The sequence below is a fragment of the Phyllobates terribilis genome, unplaced genomic scaffold, assembly GCF_046119375.1.
Source record: "Phyllobates terribilis strain yellow unplaced genomic scaffold, ASM4611937v1 Scaffold_7__3_contigs__length_470593459, whole genome shotgun sequence".
Classification (NCBI taxonomy): Eukaryota; Metazoa; Chordata; class Amphibia; order Anura; family Dendrobatidae; genus Phyllobates; species Phyllobates terribilis.
In genome coordinates this window covers 146,417,987-146,442,476 of record NW_027362767.1, presented here as the reverse complement: position 1 = coordinate 146,442,476, position 24,490 = coordinate 146,417,987, and the positions used below count along the sequence as shown (strand labels likewise).

At 43.5% G+C, this 24,490-nt stretch overlaps 1 long non-coding RNA gene across 2 annotated transcripts in view; it reads right to left on the bottom strand.

Annotated features, from left to right (window-relative positions):
- Positions 1-24,490, bottom strand: part of LOC141154018 (uncharacterized) — a 223,861-nt gene that overhangs the window by 88,704 nt on the left and 110,667 nt on the right. Inside the window, exon 1 of one of the 2 annotated variants that reach the window (XR_012247384.1) lies at positions 17,353-17,509. The exons of the other annotated variant lie outside the window; for it this stretch is intronic. This is a non-coding gene — a long non-coding RNA (uncharacterized lncRNA). Of the gene's footprint in view, positions 1-17,352; positions 17,510-24,490 lie in introns of those variants that run through there. 2 annotated transcript variants of the gene reach the window in all.

Here is a 24,490-nt window from a genome sequence, read left to right as displayed (position 1 = left end):
TTCCTATGCCCTGACCATGGTGGATCACTACTCCCGGTTCCTGGTGGTCGCCCCTGTCAAGGATCTGATGGCAGAAACTGCGGCGAAGACGTTTCAGGCGTACTTCTGCAGGCCCCATGGATACCCGGAGCAGGTGCTGACAGATCAAGGCACTGCCTTCAAAGCCGAATTGTTCAAGGAGTTCTGCGATCTGTACGGGTGTAAGAAGATCCGGACTACACCGTACCACCCCCAGACCAATGGGTTATGTGAAAAGTTGAATAACATCGGCATCGACCTGTTGAAGACCTTACCGCTAGAAGAAAGAAACCAGTGGCCAGACAAGCTACCTGACCTGGTAGATCTGTACAACCACATACTTGTGAGTTCCACCAATTGTACTCCAGCATATCTCATGCGAGCAAGACCCGGAAAGACCTAACACCAGCTCCAGAGGACTGCTCCGCAGCGGCGGCCCCCTTAGCCGCATTCCACAGGTAGCGTCTCTGAACTTTCCCAAATCCCCTATAAGCTATTCCCCTTTTACTGACCGCCCTGAGTCACGGACCGGGCCAGCCACCGTGATATCCCCCCAGCAACCAGAGGCCCGGCTGCCGAGTACCCCACGGCCCAGGGGGCGCGTCATACTGACCTAGCGATTTTCCATACACAGTGCCCCCTATAATTAAAGCCCTGAAAATAAAGGTTAAAACTTTTTAATTTTTAGTGATGATTTCTTTAAAAGGTATGTGTCATCAAAAACAATTTTTTTTTCAACAAGTGAAATATTTTAATTTTTTTTTTATGGTATAAACATGATTAAAAAACTTTTAACCTTTAAATAATAGTGCCAGCATTAGTTACGAGAACCTAGTATACTGCTAGCTTGCATTACGACTGTAGTAAATGTGGGCGGGATCTGCTTCATGTGTCTGACGTCGTTCCTGCCCTCCCATTCTGAGGAGGAGGAAGAAGTTTAGGATCACATTGCAGGGCCATTTTGATGGGGACTGGAATGTAATTACACAACTCAGCAGTCAGAACCACACATGCTGTGATTAGATACAAGGGTCAGTGGATAATTACTGTGATCTAAGCTGAGCCATCATGTTAATTGTGGTGATGAGATCACACTATTAACTGGTAATTTCGTTCAGTGATGTTTACTCACCACTGGATGAAGTCACCACCGCAGCGCTGGTGACTGGACATGGTGCGGCTTTACAGATTCAGCAGTAAAGGCTCATTCAGATTGTCCCTCCGTTACGAACGTCTGAATCAGACTTTAAGCTTACTGAGCAGAGCTGAGTCGGTGTTCAGAGCATAGCAGCTGCCACTAGTTTGTCAGGAGAATGCAACTCCGCTGCCTCCACTGTCACAACAATTACACAATTGAGTGACGAATGATGGACGTGGCCGCACCACTAGGCCAGTTATTGGGGAACTCACCGTGAGCGTATGGTATGTACACCTCTGATTCCAACGCATGGGATATATATACTGTATATACCCCGGCACAGTCACTGCCAACTCCTTAATAACAAAAAGAACAACTAGCTGCCACCACCAATAGTTTATACAGGCCGATTGGACACCCATTACAGGTAGCATATGGCTTCAGGGGTGCCGTTTACACAGCAAGAGGAACAGGGCTATTACATTTTATATATTTAATCTGTAAAGGTAGGCAGAGTTTATAACAAAAATATACAAAGATGGTACAAACGGGAACAAAACAATGCAATATATACAATTACATAAGATAAAAAGGAATAATGAAAGAGAATTACTAAACCTGATGTTGCAGGAATGGCTCTTTAAGGAGGGAAGCATTCCGACTGGGGAGATGGAATACTCTCACAGAGAACGTAAGACTTCCAGAAAGAACAATGGCCCAAATCAAAATACTGCTTTTTATTAGCTCCAGGTTACGCCCACATATCTCCCCTTGATGAGCTCATGTGGGGGCTGATTGTGGGATGTGCCAGGTCTGTTAGAATTTAAGGAGATTTCAACTTACAGGATATCTTCGCCCCTGGAGGTCCCAGGTAGTAGATATTGTCGTCACGCGTCTTATTGCGATTTTACATGTATATAGAGATAAATCGTGGCCTGGCTAGCATCATCCGTCGGTTCGTTATTAAGTTGGAGGAGTTAGAATGGTCTTACAGTGATGTAGATGAATGTGTTCCGTTAGTCTCTTCACAATGACGCCAAAAATATATCTCCCATGAATATCGGATGAATTTAAACCCCAATATTCATCACTGATCACTGGCTGGGCTGCGAGAGATTCTTTGATTAGTGGAAGCTTATGCCTCTGCGTAAACAAATCCCCATTTTCGTATCTGGTTCCCAGAGAAGATATTCCTGTTTTAATTAACTGGTCACTTTCATCAGAGGAAGCTTATGCCTCTACATAAACAAATGTCAGCCGTGGTGCCTTCTTCCCAGCAAATCTCGCTGCTGTAACTATCTGGTCACTGCATGGGGCCACTACTTTAATGGAGATGAAGGTGTTAGCGCTCTCTTACTTCCCCTGTTTTAATAAGTTTCTCTTATTTATTTATTTTATTTTACTCACTTATATAGTGCTATTAATTCCACAGCACTTTACAGACATTATCGGCACTGTCCTCATTGGGGCTTACAATCTAAATTCCCTATCAGTATGTCTTTGGAATGTGGGAGGAAATTGGAGAACCCGGAGGAAACCCACACAAACTCCATGCAGATGTTGTCCTTGGTGGGATTTGTTCTCTTCCTCAGTTATAATTAGTTTTCTCACTTCCCCATATGTTAAATGTGAGGGAGGCATGCCCCCTCGCTGGAGATGTCTGTATGGATTTTTATTTTTCTCTACGACACCTCAGCCTTTTAGAGGTGGCACAGGAGACTGATTTACAGATCATCTCCCAAGAGCACCTTATGGCACAACCTCCCTGGATCCCCCACAATACCCTCTCCTTCTTGGACTCGGAGACGGGTTTCTCCGTGAGGTTGCTCAGAGCCTCCAGACTTGCATCTATGGGTAGTGCAGTCTGAAACTCCTGGCTGGAGGTAGCCAGAAGCAACGTCAAGGCTCCAACTTCACCAGAACTCCCTGGGACCTGTTCTGCATCAGTAACTTGTCCTGTTAACCCGCTGGATGATGAGGATCCAGCAGGCAGCGCGTTACCTGCATTCTGGGCTCTCTGACTGCAGGTGACAGCAGCTATGCAACACTTTCTCATCAGCCCAACAGGCTGTGAATAACCCTTTCACCTCACCCTGACAGACTGGGGATATTACTTTCCTACCACCCTGACAGGCTGTGGGACACACTTTCCCACCATCCTGACAGGCTGTGGATACTACTTTCCCACCACCCTGACAGACTGAGGATACAACGTTCCCACCATCCTGATAGGCTATGGGTACCACTTTTCCATGATCCTGACAGACTAGGGATACTACTTTCTCACCATCCTGGCAAGCTATGGGTACCACTCTCCCATCATCCTGTCAGACTGGGGATACTACTTTCCCATCACCCTGGCAGGCAGTGGATAACAATTTCCCCTGACCCTGACAGGCTGTGGGACACACTATCCCACCAACCTGACAGGTGGAAGATAAAACCTTCCCCGCCTCCCTTGATACCTCAGGATCCGTGCTAATCATGGGGCAGCTACCACCGGTCATGTCACAGTCCGTCATTACACTGGCCAGCTGCACGCGACCACCTTCTTTATGATCCACGTGCCTATTCCCATCGCCCTTATCACCGATGCTTGCTCCTTTCAGGGGATCCTCAGCAACATCACCCCACAGTGTGACACGGCTGATTTCTCCTGTATCACAAAGCACATTATCATTATGCATGACATTGATACCTAAGATATCAACATTTGAATCATATAAAGTACCAGATCTGGGAGGGTTGTCAGGAATGTATTGAGCGACCAACCATCCCAGATCAGTTCCTAATAAAACATTTGTGGAAAGGTTGTCGAACACCCCCACTTTTCTTAACCCCCTCCTGGCACCCAATCCAGGAAAACCGGGACCATGTGTAAGGGTCGGCTAACACCCCCAAACCTAGTGACAGTCAGGGTCTTCCCAGGGATAAATTATTCAGGGAACACAAATTCAGGGCAGATGAAAGTTCGTTCTGTACTGGTGTCCTTGAGCCCCACTAATGGTGTCACCCACAGTAACCGGTTGCAAATTTTCACAGGCCCTCCCAACCACCACACCCACAAAAAAAAACAGATGCAGTAGGCCCCTGGAACTCAGATGTGGGGTTCCTCTTTTGCCTCTCCAGGCAAGTGAGGCTGATGTGACCAATTTGGTCGCAGGTATAGCACCGGCAGGAGTCCGATGCAGGCCAGGTGCTGGAAGATGTGGCAAGTTTCCCCTGAGGACCGGCTGGCAGGGGCATTGAGTGTCGGCTTACCCCCTTTCCAGCTGGCGACGGCTGACTTCCGCACCTCAGGTGTATGGTTGGCCTCATAGGTACAGTGGGGAAAAAAAGTATTTAGTCAGCCACCAATTGTGCAAGTTCTCCCACTTAAAAAGATGAGAGAGACCTGTAATTAACATCATAGGTAGACCTCAACTATGAGAGACAAAATGAGAAAACAAATCCTGAAAATCACATTGTCTGATTTGGAAATACATTTTTTAAAAATTTTGGTGGAAAATAAGTATTTGGTCACCTACAAACAAGCAAGATTTCTGGCTCTCACAGACCTGTAACTTCTTCTTTAAGAGGCTCCTCTGTCCTCCACTCATTACCTGTAGTACTGGTACATGTTTGAACTTGTTATCAGCATAAAAGACACCTGTCCGCAACCTCAAACAGTCACACTCCAAACTCCACTATGGTGAAGACCAAAGAGCTGTCAAAGGACACCAGAAACAAAATTGTAGTCCTGCACCAGGCTGGGAAGACTGAATCTGCAATAGGCAAGCAGCTTGGTGTGAAGAAAGCAACTGTGGGAGCAATAATTAGAAATTGGAAGACATACAAGACCACTGATAATATCCCTCGATCTGGGGCTCCACACAAGATCTCACCCTGTGGGGTCAAAATGATCTCAATAACGGTGAGCAAAAATCCCAGAAACACACGGGGGGGGACCTAGTGAATAACCTGCAGAGAGCTGGGACCAACGTTACACAGGCTACCATCAGTAATACACAATGCCGCCAGGGACTCAGATCCTGCAGTGCCAGACGTGTCCCCCTGCTTAAGCCATTACATGTCCGGGCCTGTCTGTAATTTGCTAGAGAGCATTTGGATGATCCAGAAGAGTATTGAGAGAATGTCATATGGTCAGATATAACCAAAGTAGAACTGCTTGGTAGAAACACAACTCGTCGTGTTTGGAGGAGAAAGAATTCTGAGTTGCATCCACAGAACACCATACCTACTGTGAAGCATGGGAGTGGCAACATCATGCTTTGGAGGACGACTGATCCATGTACATGAAAAAATGAATGAGGACATGTATTGTGAGATTTTGAGTGCAAAACTACTTCCATCAGCAAGGGCATTGAAGATGAAACGTGGCCGGGTCTTTCAGCATGACAATGCACACCACCAGGACAATGAAGGAGTGGCTTCATAAGAAGCATTTCAAGGTCCTGGAGTGGCCTAGCCAGTCGCCAGATCTAAACCCTATAGAAAACCTTTGGAGGGAGTTGAAAGTCCGTGATGCCCAGCGACAGCCCCAAAACATCACTGCTCTAGAGGAGATCTGCATGGAGGAATGGGCCAACATACCAGCAACAGTGTGTGCCAATCTTGTGAAGACTTACAGAAAACGTTTGACCTCTGTCATTGCCAACAAAGGATATATAACAAAGTATTGAGATGAACTTTTGCAAGTGACCAAATACTTATTTTCCACCAAAATTTGAAAAAAAATTGTTTCCAAATCAGACAATGTGATTTTCAGGATTTGTTTTCTCATTTTGTCTCTCATAGTTGAAGTCTACCTATGATGTCAATTACAGGCCTCTCTCATCTTTTTAAGTGGGAGAACTTGCACAATTGGTGGTTGACTAAATACTTTTTTTCCCCACTGTATTGGCAATCTGTGTGGCCTTGGCGGCCTCTGTTGGCTCCCTGTCCCTCCGAACTGTTGCACCTATACTGGGCAAAGAAGAAGAAATTGGTCCTTCACCATCAGGTCCTCCAATCTCTCAAAAGTGGTGACCGATAGTCCCTGGACCCACTGCTCAAAGTTGGTTCTAAGCCCGTCCACCACTTCACTGTAGGTGTTGTGAAGTCCAAGTTGGAGGGCCCAGAAATTTTTTTGGTACACCTCAGGAATCTAATATTTCCTTATAAGGGCCTGTTTGATAGCCTCATAGTCTCCATCTTGATCTCAAAAGGAGAGAGGTAAACCGCTCCAGAGCTTTGCCTCGTAGTCTTGGGGCTAGATATTGCACACACTGGTCATTAGGCAACTGGTATTGTCTGCGGGTCTTTTCAAACCCCCCCAAAAAATTTTCAGGGACAGGAATGATTGCTCAATCCAGCCACTAATGCTCTGTAATATTCCACCGCTTCCACCAGTTGTTAAATATAACAGCTGGGGGGGTCACGTAGATCCCACCACAGTTACCAGTTTGTCACAGATGACACCAAAGAGATCACCCAGATATCACCTCTGCCACCGGTTTGTCAGGTGGAACGCAATTCCGCTGCCTCCAATCTTCAGGACAATTACGCAATTGAGTAACGAGTGATTGACGAGGCTGCGGCTGCTTCCACTACTAGGCCGGTTATTGGGGAACTCACAGTAAACGTATGGTATATACACCTCTGATTCCAACACATGGGATATATATACTGTATGTACCCCGGTACGGTCACTGCCAACTCCAAAATAACGTGGTATGGTATATGCACCTCTAATTCCAACGCATGTAATACAGTACAGACCAAAAGTTTGGACACACCTTCTCATTTAAAGATTTTTCTGTATTTTCATGACTATGAAAATTGTACATTCACACTGAAGGCATCAAAACTATGAATTAACACATGTGGAATTATATACTTAACAAAAAAGTGTGAAACAACTGAAAATATGTCTTATATTCTAGGTTCTTCAAAGTAGCCACCTTTTGCTTTGATGACTGCTTTGCACATTCTTGGCATTCTCTTATTTTTCCCAATGGCAGATTTCCGCTCACATCAAGTATTTTCAGTCGGATTTAGGTCAGGACTCATTGCTGGCCATTTTAAAACAGTCCATTTTTTATTTTTCAACCATTCCTGTGTACTTTTGGATGTGTGCTTTAGGTCATTGCCTTGCTGGAGGATCCATGATCTTCGACTCAAACCAAGTTTTCTTACACTGGGTAGGACATTTCGCTCTAAAGTCTCTTGATATTTTTCTGATTTCATGACTCCTCTGATACGGCCAAGGCCTCCACTACCAGACGCAGCAAAGCAACCCACAGCATTATGGATCCTCCACCATGCTTAACTGTTAGCAAGGTGTTCTTTTCCTTATAAGCTTCATTGCGTTGTCTGTAAACAAACTGTTGCTTTGCATTGCCAAAAAGCTCTACTTTTGTTTCATGTGTCCACAGAACATTTTCCTAGAAGGATTGTGATTTGTCAATGTACTGTTTGGCAAAGATCAGTCATTTCTTTTTATGTCTTTACTTCAACAATGACGTCTTCCTTGGCCTTCGCCCATAAAGCTTTGCTTGGTTTAGTGTGTGGCGTATGGTACTTGTTGAAACCATGACCCCAGACTGTTCCAAGTTGGCATTCAGGTCTTTGGATGTTTGACGTGGTGTTTTTTCCACCATTCGCACCAACCTTAGCAGACATCTCTTGTCAATTTTCCACTTTCTCTCACGTCCAGGGACGATCTTGACGATCCAAAGTTAACATTGCACACTGTTGAAACTGGGATACCAAGGTCTTTGGAGATGGCCTTATACCCTTTGGAAGTCTTGTGTTTGCTAATAATAGCAATTCTGATGTCCTCAGACAGCTCCTTTGTCTTCGCCATTGTGACAAAGGAACAGGGCCTACCATATGGCTTTTTAAATTTATGTCACATGAGCACCGACAATTAATCACAGGTGAATCTCTTTTGTGATTTAAGATAGGCGAGTCAAAATGTGTTTCCATACTAAATTAATGTTAAGGGTGCCAATACCAGTGACACATCAAGCTTTAGGTTTTCTATTTTTCCCTCTTTTTTTTTTTGGTTTTAAATTATTGTTTATCATTTGCTCCTTTTAAATTTAACATGAGTCTCTATACAAAAAAACTGTTTAACTTCATTTTTTTCAAGAGATTATGTACTTAAACTTCATGGGTGCCAATAATGATGACCAGGACTGTATGTGTTGCACAGGCGATCAGATGACGGCAGCTTCTAGTCTCCCATGGAGACTAGTGAAGCATGTGAAAAGTAAAAAAAAAATGTTTTTAAAAATATTAGAAAAAATATATATAGAAAAGTTCAAATCACCCCCCCTGTCGTCCGGTTCAAAATAAAACAATTAAAAAAAAAACAAAAATACACATATTTGGTATCACTGTGTTCAGAATCGCTACATCTATCAATATGTAAAAGTAATCAATCTGATCGGTAAACGGCGTAATGAGAAAAAAAAAATCAAAATGACAGAATTACGTTTTTTGTAGTTGGCGCAACATTGCAATAAAATGCAATAACGGGCGATCAAAACATTGTATCTTCACCAAAATGGTATCGATAAAAACATCAGCTTGATGCACAAAAAATAAGCCCTCACCCAGCCCCAGATCCTGAAAAATGGAGACGCTACGGGTCTCAAAAAATGGTGCCATTTTTTATTTTATTTTTACAAACTTTGGATTTTTTTTCACCATTTAAGTAAAAAAGAACCTATACATATTTGGTATGTACGAACTCATAATGGCCTGGAAAATCATAACTGGCAGGTCAGTTTTAGCATTTAGTGAACACGGTAAAAACAAAAAAACTATTGAGAAATTGCACTTTTTTTTGCAATTTCACAGCACTTGAATTTTTTTTTCCTGTTTTCCACTACATGATATGGTAAAACCAATGGTTTGGTTCAAAAGTACATCTTGTCCAGCAAAAAAAAAAACCCTCACATAGCCATATTGACAGAAAAATAAAAAAGTTATGGCTGTGGGAAGAAGAGGAGCAAAAAACTAAAACGAAAAAGCGGAAAAACCCAAGGAGGTGAAGGGGTTAAGGGAAAAAGAAACCCAAACCTACAGGGCCCTATTTGAAAAAGAGATTGCCCCCTAATCCTAATAACTGGTTGGGCCGCCCTTAGCAGCAACAACTGCAATCAAGCATTTGCGATAACTGGCTTTTACAACGATCTTGAGGAATTTTGGCTCACTTATCTTTGCAAAATTCTTGTAATTCAGCCACATTGGAGGGTTTCCAAGCATGAACAGCCTTTTTAAGGTCATGCCACAGCATCTCAATCGGATTAAGGTCACTACTTTGACTAGGCCACTCCAAAGTTAAAATTTTGTTTTTCTTAAGCCATTTAGAGATGGACTTGCTGGTGTGTTTTGGACCATTGTCCTGCTACATAACCCAAGTGCGCTTCAGCTCAAGGTCACAAACAGATGGTCGGACATTCTCCTTCAGGATTTTTTGGTAGACAGCAGAATTCATGGTTCCACTTACCACAGCAAGTCTTCCAGGTTCTGAAGCAGCAAAATAGACCATCACACTACCACCACCATATTTTACTTTTGGAATGATGTTCCTTTTCTGAAATGCTGTATTACTTCTATGCCAGATGTAATTGGCATTACACCTTCCAAAAAGTTCAACTTCTGTCTCGTCAGTCCACAGATTATTCTCCCAAAAGGTTGGTGATCATAGAGATGTTTTTTGGCAAAACTGAGACTAGCCTTTGTGTTCTTTTTTCGTCTTGAAACTCTGCCATGCATGCCATTTTTGCCCAGTCTTTTTCTTATGGTGGAGTCATGAACTCTGACCTCAACTGAGGCAAGTAAGGTCTGCTGTTCATTGGATGTTGTTGTGGGGTCTTTTGTGAACTCTTGGATGAGTCGTTCCTGCGCTCTTGGGGTAATTTTGGGCAGCCGGCCACTCCTGGGAAGGTTCACCACTGTTCCATGTTTTTTTGCCATTTGTGGATAATGGCTCTTACTGTTCTCTGAAATCCCAAAGCTTTCAAAATGGCTTTATAACCTTTTCCAGACTGATAGATCTCAATTACTTTGTTTCTCATTTGGTACTGAGTTTCTTTGGATCGCAGCATGAGGTCTAGTGTTTGAGGATTTTTTGGTGTACTTAATTTTGTCAGGCTGGCCCTGTTTAAGTGATTTCTTGATCGAGGACAGGTGTGGCAGTAATCAGGCCTGTGTGTGGCTAGGGAAATTGAACTCAACTTCCCAAAGATGTGATAAACCACAGATAATTTATGTTTTAAGAGGGGGGAATCATTTTTTCACACAGGGCCCTGTAGGTTTGGATTTCTTTTTCCCTTAATAATAGAGAGCTTCATTTAAAAACTGCATTTTGTGTTTACTTGTGTTATCTTTTTTCTAATGTTTAAATTTGTTTTGTGATCTGAAACATTTAAGTTTGACGAACTTGCAAAAGAATAAGAAATCAGGAAGGGGGTAAACAATTTTTCACACCACTGTAACTACTATAATTCTGCCCCCTATGTACAAGAATATAACTACTATAATACTGCCCCTATGGACAAGAATATAAGTACTATAATACTGCCCCCTATGTACAAGAATATAACTGCTCTAATACTGCCCCTATGTACAACAATACAACTACTATAATACTGCCCCCTATGTACAAGAATATAACTACTATAATACTGTCTTTGTTATGATCTGCTACAGAGACTAAGGAAAGACAGGAGATCTGTCCCTACAATAGAACTAAACTAGATCCCTACGATGTAACGGGGAACCTGATCCTACGATCAGACCCGCTAAAGTCCTCGGCTAGTCTGTACGAAGACCTATAGATGTGAGGGAGGGATCCCTACAAGAACTAGGGACTGGGATAAGTTGGACACCTCCTAGCAGAAATAGTAGCAGTCAAAGACAAACACACAACAAAAAGCATAGAGGTCAGAAGACCTAGCAAAACTAACAGAGAACGGCAACAGAGCACCAAGCTAGCTCAAGAGTAGTAAATACAATGAAGTCCAGCAAGGCCAGGAGGGCAAAAATGGTCATGTGACCAGCAAACTAAAAAAAAACTAACAGGAGAGTTCTAACAGTACCCCCTCTTCTAAGAGGATCCTCCGGATCCCCTAGGCCCAGGCTTACCAGGAAACCTCCTGTGAAACGCTCTGACAAGTCTGGAAGCATAAAACATCATCCGCCCTCACCCATGAGTTATCCTCAGGTCCGAAACCCTTCCAAGCGACGAGATACTGCAAACTCCCTCTATACCGTCTAGAATTTAGGATGCGGGAAATTTCATATTCCCCGTCCTCCACCACCGGAGGAACAGTGGCAGAGGCGTCACCATCTGACACATCAGCTTTTTTCAACAGAGAAACATGAAACACCGGGTTAATCTTCCAGGACGTAGGAACCTCCAACCTAACAGCAGATTGGTTAACTATCTGAAGCACCTAAAAGGGCCCTACGAACTTGGGACCCAATTTTTTAGAAGGAATCCTCAATCGCAGATTCTTAGAGGACAACCAAACCATGTCACCAACAGCAAACAAAACCTCTTGCCGTTTCCTATCAAAGTACCTCTTAGATTTTTTGTTAGCCTCCTGAAGATTACCACGCACATCCGTCCAAACTCTCTCCAAATCACCGGAAAAACTCTCCTCCTCAGGCACAGCCGAAACCAATTTGGAGAATGACCCAAAAGACGGATGTCTCCCAGAACAACAAAAAAAAGGCGAACACCCAGCAGAAGAGGATGTATGGTTGTTAAGAGCAAATTCAGCAAGTGGCAGAAACTCAGACCACCCCTCTTGATTGTCTGCCACAAAACAACGCAAGAACTGCTCAACATCCTGGTTCTTCCTTTCTGTCTGGCCATTAGACTCAGGATGATATCCGGATGAAAACGACAAATGAACTCCCAACCTGTCACAAAAGGCATGCCAAAAACGAGCCACGAACTGAGGTCCCCTATCAGAAACAATGTCAGTAGGAACCCCATGTAGTCTGACAATTTCCTTGACAAAGGCCTTAGCGAGTGTCTTAGCGCAAGGCAGTTTGATGAAGGGAACCAAGTGACACATCTTGCTAAAACGGTCCACGACCACCCAGATGACCGTGAAACCTTCAGAGGGGGGAAGGTCAGTAATAAAGTCCATAGCCAGATGTGTCCAAGGTGCACTAGGAACCTCCAGAGGGCAAAGCAACCCCGCAGCAGGAGCATGCGAAGACTTGGATCTAGCACACACAGTACATTGGCGCACCCACTTAATGACTTCCTTCTGCCATCCAGGCCACCAAAAACTGCGACCCACAAGTCTCTTGGTCTCAGAAATTCCTGGATGACCTGCCAACCGAGACTCATGACACTCAACAAACAAATCTCTCCTAAAGGTCCTAGGCACAAACAACCTCCCATGGGGAGTGTTAGATGGGGCATTCTCCTGAGCTTTAAGAATCTCATCCTCCAAAACGGAGTCCAAAGCAGCAATCACAACACCTTCTTGTAAAATGCTCTCCTCTTCCTCCTCAACACCGACCATGGGAGAAAAGCTGCGAGACAAAGCATCCGCTTTAACATTCTTGGTACCCGGGATGTAAGTAACGGAAAAATTAAACCGCGAGAAAAAAAGTGCCCACCTAGCCTGACGGGCATTCAAGCGCTTGGCAGCATCAAGATAGATCAGATTTTTATGATCAGTGAAAACCTGAATGGGAAATTCAGCACCTTCCAAGAGGTGACGCCAGTGTTCAAATGCGAGTTTAATCCCCAGCAATTCCCGATTACCAATATCGTAATTAAGTTCAGTGTCAGAAAATTTTTTTGAAAAAAAGGCACAGGGATGTACTCCATCCTTGCTTTCCTGAGACAACACCGCACCAACCCCCACAGAAGAAGCATCAACCTCAACCAAAAACGGCTTAGTCACATCAGGCTGCATAAGGATGGGAGCAGAGGTGAACCTCTCCTTTAGAAACACAAAAGCTTCAATGGCCTCAGAAGTCCACTGAACCGCATTAGCACCTTTCCTAGTGAGATCGGTCAGCGGTTTTACAATAATAGAAATTTTTTTTATGAATTTTCTGTAATAATTGGCGAAACCCAAAAACCTCTGTATTGATTTCAAACCAATAGGCCTAGGCCATTCCTGAACCGCCTGAACCTTCACAGGGTCCATCTCAAAGCCCTCGCTGGAGATAATGTAGCCCAAAAAACTAATTCTCTGTACAGCGAACTCACATTTCTCCAGCTTAGCAAAAAGCGAATTGTCCATTAATAACTGTAATACCTCACGTACGCTCCGCCAATGAGACTCCAGATCAGGCGAATAAATCAGAATGTCATCCAAATACACAACCACATTTTTGCCGATTAAAGGTCTAAGGATGTCATTAATAAGATTCTGAAAAAATGCTGGAGCATTGGTAAGACCAAAAGGCATCACCAGATTCTCAAAATGACCCACAGGAGTGTTAAAAGCAGTCTTCCATTCATCACCCTCCTTCATGCGCAACAAATTGTATGCCCCCCGGAGATCAATTTTAGAGAATCACTTGGCCCCCACTAACTGGTTAAACAAATCAGGAATCAATGGCAGTGGGTAAGGATTGTGTACAGTAATTTTATTAATCTCACGAAAGTCCAGACAAGGACGTAAACCGCCGTCCTTTTTTTTTACAAAAAAAAATCCAACAGCCACAGGAGACTTGGAAGGCCTAATGTGACCGGCGGCCAAGCTTGTCTGTATGTATTCCTCCAAAGCCTTCCTCTCAGGAATAGTAAGATTAAATAAACGACTTTTAGGAAGAGTCGCTCCAGGGACAAATTCAATGGTACAATCATAGTCTCTATGGGGAGGCAAAATTTGTGACTCCTCCTCAGAAAAAACTCTCCAAAAATCCTGAATAGGTACAGGTAATTCCCCTTTTTCCACCGCAGCAATACGTCCGTTACAACACTTGTCATAACACTTAGGGCTCCAGGACCTAATTTCATTGGTAGACCAATCCAGTACAGGATTGTGCAATTTTAACCAGGGTAACCCCAATATTACTGGAGAAGGCAAATTATCCAATACCACCAAATCCAAATTCTCTTGATGAATACCATTAATAGTGAGGGGAAATTCACAGACCTTATGAGTAACACTCTTCAAGGGAGAGCCATCAACAGAAACCACAGCAATAGGGGATGACAAAGTTTTAGGTTCTAATCTAAGTTTTTCCAAGAATCCCCCATCAATCACATTCAGAGTAGAACCACAATCCACAAATACCCGAAATTCAATTAATTCATCCTGAGCAGCGGTAGTAGCAGATAGGAATACTCCCTTAGAATTTAAACAGGCAATACGTGCATGACTGACCATTTTTTTTTCTTTCTTCATACGAAGCACACAGTTCTTAATAAAATGACCAGAATTTCCGCAATAGAAGCACAAGCCTTCAGAAAGCCTGCGGTCTTTTTCCTGAGAGCGGGGTGCCATCGCCCCAATCTCCATCGGCTCTCCATTGTCAGCACAGACCCTCTCAGGACTCGGAGCTGACATAGCAGAGGATTTGCTCTCATTAACCCTTGCACGCAGTCTCCTGTCCACCCGTATAGCTAATTGCATTGCCTCCTGCAAGTTTCCAGGTGTGGGATAAGCAATCAGTAAATCCTTAACCCTTTCACCTAGCCCTGCAAGAAACAAGCTTTTCAAAGCTGAATCGTTCCACCCCACCTGGGCAGACCACCGACGGAAGTGAGAACAATATTTTTCCACATTACCTGATCCCTGCCTCAAACGTCTCAATTCAGACTCAGCAGATGAGACACGATCAGGATCATCGTACAACAAACCCAAAGCAGAAAAAAAACTATCCACTGATCTAAAGCACGGATCACTAGGTTGGAGAGAGAAGGCCCATCCCTGAGGATCTTTGCGCAAAAGTGACATTATGAACCCTGTGCGCTGTGATTCATCACCAGAGGATCCGGGTCTCAAACGAAAATACAATAAACAAGCATTTTTAAAAGAAAAAAAATCTTGTTGTTCGCCAAAAAATAAATCAGGCAGACGTACCTTTGGTTCCACAAAATGTGCTCCAGAACAGCTACTCACGTGTTGTTGGAGCTTGGCCACCTCCAGAGAGAGTCCCTGCAAGCGTTGAGCCAAATCTTGAACCGAGACCATGATGGAAACTGGAGGTCTTTCCTTAGAGATATTTTACGGCTGGACTTACTGTTATGATCTGCTACAGGGACTAAGGAAAGACAGGAGATCTGTCCCTACAATAGAACTAAACTAGATCCCTACGATGTAACGGGGAACCTGATCCTGCGATCAGACCCGCTAAAGTCCTCGGCTAGTCTGTACGAAGACCTATAGATGTGAGGGAGGGATCCCTACAAGAACTAGGGACTGGGATAAGTTGGACACCTCCTAGCAGAAATAGTAGCAGTCAAAGACAAACACACAACAAAAAGCATAGAGGTCAGAAGACCTAGCAAAACTAACAGAGAACGGCAACAGAGCACCAAGCTAGCTCAAGAGTAGTAAATACAATGAAGTCCAGCAAGGCCAGGAGGGCGGAGCCGGATTAAATAGGCAAAAATGGTCATGTGACCAGCAAACTAAAAAAAACCTAACAGGAGAGTTCTAACAGTCTTCTGACGTACAAGACTATAACTACTATAATACTGCCTCTATGTACAAGAATATAAGTACTATAATACTGCTCCCCTATGTAATAGAATATAACTACTATAATACTGCCCCTATGTACAAGAATATAACTACTATAATACTGCCCGCTATGTACAAGAATATAACTACTATAATACTGCTCCTATGTACAAGAATATAACTACTATAATACTGCCCCCTATGTACAAGAATATAACTAATATAATACTGTCTTCTGACGTACAAGACTATAACTACTATAATACTGCCTCTATGTACAAGAATATAAGTACTATAATACTGCTCCCCTATGTCCAAGAATATAACTACTATAATACTGCCCCCTACGTACAAGAATATAACTACTATAATACTGCCCCTATGGACAAGAATATAAGTACTATAATACTGCCCGCTATGTAGAAGAATATAACTACTGTAAGGTAGCTAATGGTTACATAGTCAATGGGAGGTATGTGTCACAGAGATGGCTGGTCTCTGTGATGTAGCCCAGAGTGCTTGTCTAGTGCACGCATGCACTAAGAGGACTAATTGGTGCACCTGGGAGCCAGGTTACAGGTTCCTAGGAGAGAATGGAGGGTCAAGCAACCCACATACCTCACCTCTGGGTGTGGTTAACAGCCTATAAAATGGAGGCAGTTGTTTGGAACATATTCTGTGTGTCCGGAGGGAGAAGGCCTCTTGTGTGTTGTTGTCTCCAGACTGGGCTGTGTACTGGATGCCTGCCAGCCTGTGTGACCACTTGTGTGGCGCCCCTGAGGGTTCAGTCACCACAGGGGTACTGCACCTCAGCTTGAGGTGTGGTATCTCCTCTTCCAGGTAAGGATGGAGCATTTCTCAGGACCCCACTTTACCACTCAACACTACACCACTCCTGTCCTGTAGGGGGCCTAAATGCACCAGGGTGCTGCCCCGGCCCGGGATAGATGAGATGGGGGGAACCAAAGATAGGGGGAACCAAGTGAGGGTGAGGGTGGAGGACACACTTACAGGAAGCACTTATAGAATCTATATAATAACTGGCCATCTTAAGTTCAAGGTCTTTGATTGTGGTCTTCTGCCAGGGTCCAGCAAGTGTCTGCAGCTGACTGAAGATACACGGTCCTCGTTCTCTGGCCTTGAGACGAGGAGCGGGTCAGAGTTAACCCGTGTCTCTACCCGGTCAAGGTCCTGACCTAAGAAGGCCTTGGAGGGGAGCAGAGCAGATAGGCTCCACAGGCAAAAGGATACCAGGGGGATACGGACGGAGCGGAGTCGCCACCTGTATTCTTTACTCTGGCCTAGTCAGAGGGATTCCTGCCGCAAGAGGGGTGACCGGCCCCCGATATCTGACTTTGTCACTTCACGTCTCAGTCAGAAAAGCCCGGAGGCTTAGTGGATCCCAGGGGGATACGGACGGAGCGGCCTACGCCAACTGTATCTCTTACACTGCGTTTATCCAGTGGGACCTGGCCTTACACTACGTTCATACCACACACAGTCAGGAGAAGACTTAGTGGGAGAACTTACCAAGGAGAGGAACACACATCAGAGGGGTCTCGACAGGTGCTCCTGATCTACCTGGAAAGTGCTGAACCCCCTTCCCGGTGGCCGCAGTACGTCATGAGTAGCAGAGAGAAGCTTTGCGGCTGAAAGTTCATCAGAAAGTGAGTAAAGACCCGGATGACTTCACACACCGCCTCAGCCTGTTATTTCCTGCGCGGCACTGCACCCACCATTCTTCTCACACTGCCCTGAGGCCTGCTCCGCTGCGGGGAGCCGTCCCATCTTAGCTGTCTGTAACACCGGCCTCAGTGGACTGAAGCAGCGCTGGTGTCCATCACCGGAAACCGCAGGTGGCGTAATTGAAATACCACTCTTACTTGAAAGCCCAATTTTTAATGAGGCAGCCCTGGGCACGGAACGGGTCAAGGCCACGACTGCAACCCCCGCGACACCTACAACGACCCGGCTCCGAGTAACCCCATTTCCCAGGGAGGGCGTCTCACTTGCTAACCTGAGTTTTTGCTAAACGGACTGTTTTCTTTGTTTTTGCCTTCACTAAAGGCTGTTTGTTTGCACTTTTGCTTTTGCACGGTTTATGAAACCAATAAACTTAAAGGAACATGTCTCCTGTTTTCCTCCCACCGCACCCAAGTGAGTACGATCCCTACAATTGGTGTTAGACGTGCGGGCAGCGTTCCCAGCAGACACATGTGACTGCTATAAGATGGGCTGCATATCCCGGGTAAAGTCTGCCATAAGCCAGCAAGTGACGCCGGACAAGATGGAGGACCTGCTCAAACATCTGTTGCAGGCGCAGCAGGTGCAGCAAACGCAGCATCAACAGCAGATGGCACAACAGCAGATGGCGCAACAGGAGACCACCAAATTGCTTATGCAGCAGCTCCAGCAGCAGGCCCAACCGGACCAGTGCCGACAACAGCAGCAGCAGATCGATTTGCTAGCAGAGGCGATCCGTGGCTTGGCAACAGCTCCGTCGACAAGTCCAGTGGGTGATTTTTCCATCCGGAAGGCGGTAAGGGGAGCCCTGCAGAAAATGACCCCGAGGGATGATATAGAGGCCTTTCTGACGGTGTTTGAAAGGGTCGCCGAGAGAGAGACTTCCGCCAGAGCAGTGGGCAGAGGTGCTGGCGCCATACCTGACAGGGGAACCCTAAAAAGCGTACTATGATCTAGCTTTGCAGGACGCTAAGGAGTATGGCAAGCTAAATACCGAGATTCTGGCGCACTTGGGGGTGACAATGACTGTCAGGGAACAGTGGGTCAAACCTCCTCGCTCCCAAATGTTTGACCTTTTGCACCTGGTTCATAAATGGCAGCAGCCAGAGTCCTCTACGCCTGCGCAGATAGTAGAGCGAGTGGTAATGGACCGATTTATGAATTCTCTGCCGAGGCCAATACAGACTTGTGTTGCCCAGGGTAATCCCCGGAAATGCAGATAAACTGATTGGACTGGTCGAGAGATACCAGTGGATTGAGGGTTCATTGGGAAGGCAGCCCACTCCATACTGGGTGTTCCAACAGGGGCCGTAGGCCCAAAAGGGGGTGGGGCATCCATGGTTCAAAGGGGCGGGGGAGGTGGTGCCCAAGGTCCCTACAGGTGATATTATTTGCTGGAGATGCCACGGCCCAGGTCATATTGCAGCCCGTTGTCCCCTGACCCCGGAGCTGATGGACTGCAGCATAGGACACCACTGCTCATATTATGCGTATCTGGCCTGCAGTGTGAACTGTCCACCCAGCGAGGGGCTACAAATGCCCTGCTAGACTGCGGGAGTCTGGTGACCCTTGTGAGGCCAACCCTTTCTCTCTGACTGATCCCGGGGAAAAAAGTCAGCATACGGTGCATTCATGGGGATGCTAAGGACTATCCCATGGCCAGAGTGAACATTGAAACGGCCCACGGTACTGAGTCCCACGAGGTCGTCGTCGGTCAGGACTTGTTGCACCCCATCATAATAGGCCGTGACTTTTGTTTATTTTGGGATCTGTGGGGGAAGGGTTCAGAGTTCGCTGGCTCAGATAAGAAACCAGTTAACCCTGATGAGGTATCACCACATTGTGTCCTTGTGGGGGATGAGGAGGTAGTGCCCGCTGAGTCTGACATTCCGGAGTTAGGGGTGACCAGCGAGAATTTTGGGTCTGTCCAACATAGGGACCTAACTCTGAAGGAAGCTTTCAATAATGTCATGATCTTAAATGGGGTAGCACAGGAGCCTGTGGTTGACACAAGGTTTCCTTATTTTATGATAAGTGGGGAATTGTTGTACCGGGTCACAAAAGTGAGGGAAGAGTTAGTGGAACAGTTAATAGTGCAGGGTCCCTATAGACGAAAGGTGTTGGACATGGCCCATTCGCATATCTTGAGGGTCATCTAGGGGTGGAAAAAAATCAGGAACAGATTATGCAGAGGTTCTATTGGCCCGGGTGTCACCGGGAAATATTAAAGTATTGCAGGTCCTGCCCTACATGCCAGTTAACTGCCCCCACCTCTCACTTTCGAAGTCCCCTCGTGCCATTGTCCATTATTGAAGTGCCATTCGAGATAACTGCCATGGACTTGGTCAGTCCCCTGATTAAATCTGCTCGTGGTCATCAATCATTTAATCAAAATGTCCTTATTTTTACCACAATAACTGGAAACACTGAATTGGCACTTCTCAAATGCATAGGTATAATCAAAGACCCCACCAGATGTTCTATTTGCTCCTGGTGGTAATTAGAAGTGACACAGATTAGTTCAATAAAATAGTTTTTTATTTGAAAATATTTTAAAAAATCATTATATTAAAAAACAGAAAAAGGTGCAGGAAAAAGGGTACAAGAGCTATCATTCACAGAAAGTGAAAGCGATAATTGTAAATACAACCTCAGTTATAGTTCAACCCTATTCAAAAAATGTATATTTACAGTATCTAAGTTTTCATTTGCATATTGCACCTTGGCTTGAACTACTAATGCACAGGGCCACAAACAATATTAGGATACGGCTAACCCTCCTGATACAAAAATATGCTATTTTAGGCTCAAAAAGGTCATATGTTAATTAAACCTAGGGGGTAAAGTTTCGTGCATAAAAGGTGCTAGTGCAATTGCAAATATAATTTTGTCCCATGCATTTTATTGCATACTGCCCACTGGCCTCAAAAAATAGTATACATTCCCCGGAATCTCAGTCCTATATTACTACAGAACCTTTATGGGGAGTCACAACATTTGGGCTCACAGGTGCATGTGAAAATATAAAGGTCAAGCTGGATATCACAGGGACTCTTTTTCATAAAGACATACTCTCCGTATTATCAAGACATATCAGCTATAACACCTGAGGGCCAAGAAACTTACATATATATATTCAAGAAACTAGTAGAACCTAAGTTGTTTTTACCTGATTCAAAATCGCTATGCTGTCAGTGTGCTCCTGCACTCAGCCCCGACGTGCACGTTTCGCCCAGCTTCTTCGGGGGGCGTGTCTAGCTACAGGGGCATGCTCAATTAAATACTACAACTGACCAATGAACAAATGACGCCATTTGTATGGCTTTTTTCATTGGTCATTTCTAGTATTTAATTGAGCACGCCCCTTGGGGATCGTGGAATACTACAGAAGGTTCATCCCAAACTTCACCATGGTGGCCGCACCCCTGACTGCCCTTCTTAAGGGGACAAATCAGCCATGGTCAAGTGGACTGCAGAGGCGGAGACGGCCTTTCAAGTGATGAAAGTGGCTCTGTGTAGGCAACCGGTCCTGGTTGCCCCTGACTTCAAGAAAGAGTTTATACCCCAGACAGATGCCTCAGATGTCGGTTTGGGAACAATTCTTTCCCAGGAAATATACGGGGAGGAGCACCCTGTTCTCTACCTGAGTAGGAAGCTGTCCTCCTACAAAAAAAAATATGCGGTCATAGAGAAGGAGTGTTTGGCCATAAAGTGGGCGGTGGACACAATGCGGTACTATCTGCTAGGTTGAAAATTTAGATTGGTATCCGACCATGCCCCACTCAGATGGATGAGGGAAACAAAGGAAAAAAATGCCAGGGTCACCGCTGGTTTTTAGCCCTACAGGATTTCAACTTCCATGTAGAACATAGAGCAGGGAGGCTACATGGTAATGCTGATGCCCTCTCGAGAATCCCCTGTACAAGAATATAACTACTATAATACTGCTCCTATGTATAAGAATATAACTACTATAATACTGCCCCCTATGTACAAGAATATAACTACTATAATACTGTCCCCTATGTACAAGAATATAACTACTATAATACTGCCCCTATGTACAAGAATATAGCTACTATAATACTGCTCCTATGTATAAGAATATAACTACTATAATACTGCCCCCTATGTACAAGTATATAACTACTATAATACTGCTCCTATGTACAAGAATATAACTACTAAAATACTGCTCCCTATGTACAAGAATATAACTACTATAATACTTCTCTTATGTACAAGAATATAACTACTATAATACTGCTCCTATGTACAAGAATAAACTACTATAATACTGCCCCTATATACACAAATGTAACTACTATAATACTGCTTCTATGTACAAGAATACAACTACTATAATACTGCTCCTATGTACAAGAATATAACTACTATAATACTGCTCCCTATGTACAAGAATATAACAACTATAATACTGCTCCTATGTACAAGAATATAACTACTATAATACTGCTCCTATGTACAAGAATAAACTACTATAATACTGCCCCCTGTGTACAAGAATATAACTACTATAATACTACCCCCTATGTACAAGAATATAACTACTATAATACTGCTGCTATGTACAAGAATATAACTACTATAATACTACCCCCTATGTACAAGAATATAACTACTGTAATACTGTCCCCTATGTACAAGAATATAACTACTATAATACTGCCCCCTATGTACAAGAATGTAACTATTATAATACTGCTTCTATGTACAAGAATATAACTACTATACTACTGCTCCCTATGTACAAGAATATAACTACTATAATACTGCTCTTATGTACAAGAATATAACTACTATAGTACTGCCCCCTATGTACAAGAATATAACTACTATAATACTACCCTCTATGTACAAGAATATAACTACAATAATACTGCCCCTATGTACAAAAATATAACTACTATAATACTGACCCTACGTACAAGAATATAACTACTATAATACTGCCCTCTATGTACAAGAATACAACTACTATAATACTGCCCCTATATACACGAATGTAACTACTATAATACTGCTTCTATGTACAAGAATATAACTACTATTATACTGCTCCTATGTACAAGAATATAACTACTATAATACTGCCCCTATATACAAGAATATAACTACTGTAATACTGTCCCCTATGTACAAGAATATAACTACTATAATACTACCCCCTATGTACAAGAATATAACTACTATAATACTGCTTCTATGTACAAGAATATAACTACTATAATACTGCCTTCTATATACAAGAATATAACTACTATAATACTGCCCCCTATGTACAAGAATACAACTACTATGATACTGCTCCTATGTACAAGATTATAACTACTATAATACTGCCCCCTATGTACAAGAATACAACTACTATAATACTGCTCCCTATGTACAAGAATATAACTACTATAATACTGCTCCTATGTACAAGATTATAACTACTATAATACTGCCCCCTATGTACAAGAATACAACTACTATAATACTGCACCCTATGTACAAGAATATAACTACTATAATACTGTCCCTATGTACAAGAATATAACTACTATAATACTGCTCCCTATGTACAAGAATATAACTACTATAATACTGCCCCCTATGTACAATAATATAACTACTATAATACTGATCCTATGTACAAGAATATAACTACTATAATACTGCCCCCTATGTACAAGAATATAACTACTATAATACTGCCCCTATGTACAAGAATATAACTACTATAATACTGCCTATGTACAAGAATATAACTACTATAATACTGTCCCCTATGTACAAGAATATAACTACTATAATACTGCTCCCTACGTACAAGAATATGACTACTATAATACTGCCCCCTATGTACAATAATATAACTACTATAATACTGCTCCTATGTACAAGAATATAACTTCTATAATACTGCCCCCTATGTACAAGAATATAACTACTATAATACTGCCTCTATGTACAAAAATAAATTGGCTTCTCCAAATGTGCTTTTGCATACCTCAGCTGACTCTGTTTGTGGCGTGCTTGCAGAAACGGCTTCTTTCGCATCACTCTCCCATACAGCTTCTCCTTGTGCAAAGTGCATTGTATAGTTGACCGATGCACAGTGACACCATCTGCAGCAAGTTGATGCTGCAGCTCTCTGGAGGTGGTCTGAGGATTTCCTTGACTGATCTCACCATTCTTCTTCTCAGCCTTTCTGATGTTTTTCTTGGCCTGCCACTTCTGGCCTTAACAAAAACTGTCCCTGTGTTCTTCAATTTCCTTACTATGTTCCTCACAGTGGAAACTGACAGGTTAAATCTCTGAGACAGCTTTTTGTATCCTTCCCCTGAACAACTATGTTGAATAATCTTTGTTTTCAGATCATTTGACAGTTGTTTTGAGGAGCCCATGATGCCACTCTTCAGAGGAGATTCAAACAGGAGAACAACTTGCAAGTGGCCACTTTAAGTAGCTTTTCTCATGATTGCATACACCTGGCTATGAAGTTCAAAGCTCAATGAGGTTACAAAACCATACTTATGCACCTGTCAAATTTTGTTTGAATGCAGATTGCACATTTTCTGTTAGTACAATAAACCTCATTTCAAAGCAGAAACATTACTGTGTCCAACAGTTATTACATATATCAAACTGAAATAGCTGTTGCAAAAACACCAATTTTAAGAAAACATTAAGCTTAAGATTAATAGGGGTGCCCAAACTTTTTCATATAACTGTAACTACTATAATACTGCTCCTATGTACAAGACTATAACTACTATAATACTGCCCCTATGTACAAGAATATAACTACTATAATGCTGCTCCTATGTACAAGAATATAACTACTATAATACTGCTCCTATGTACAAGAGTATAACTACTATAATACTGCTCCTATGTACAAGTATATAACTACTAT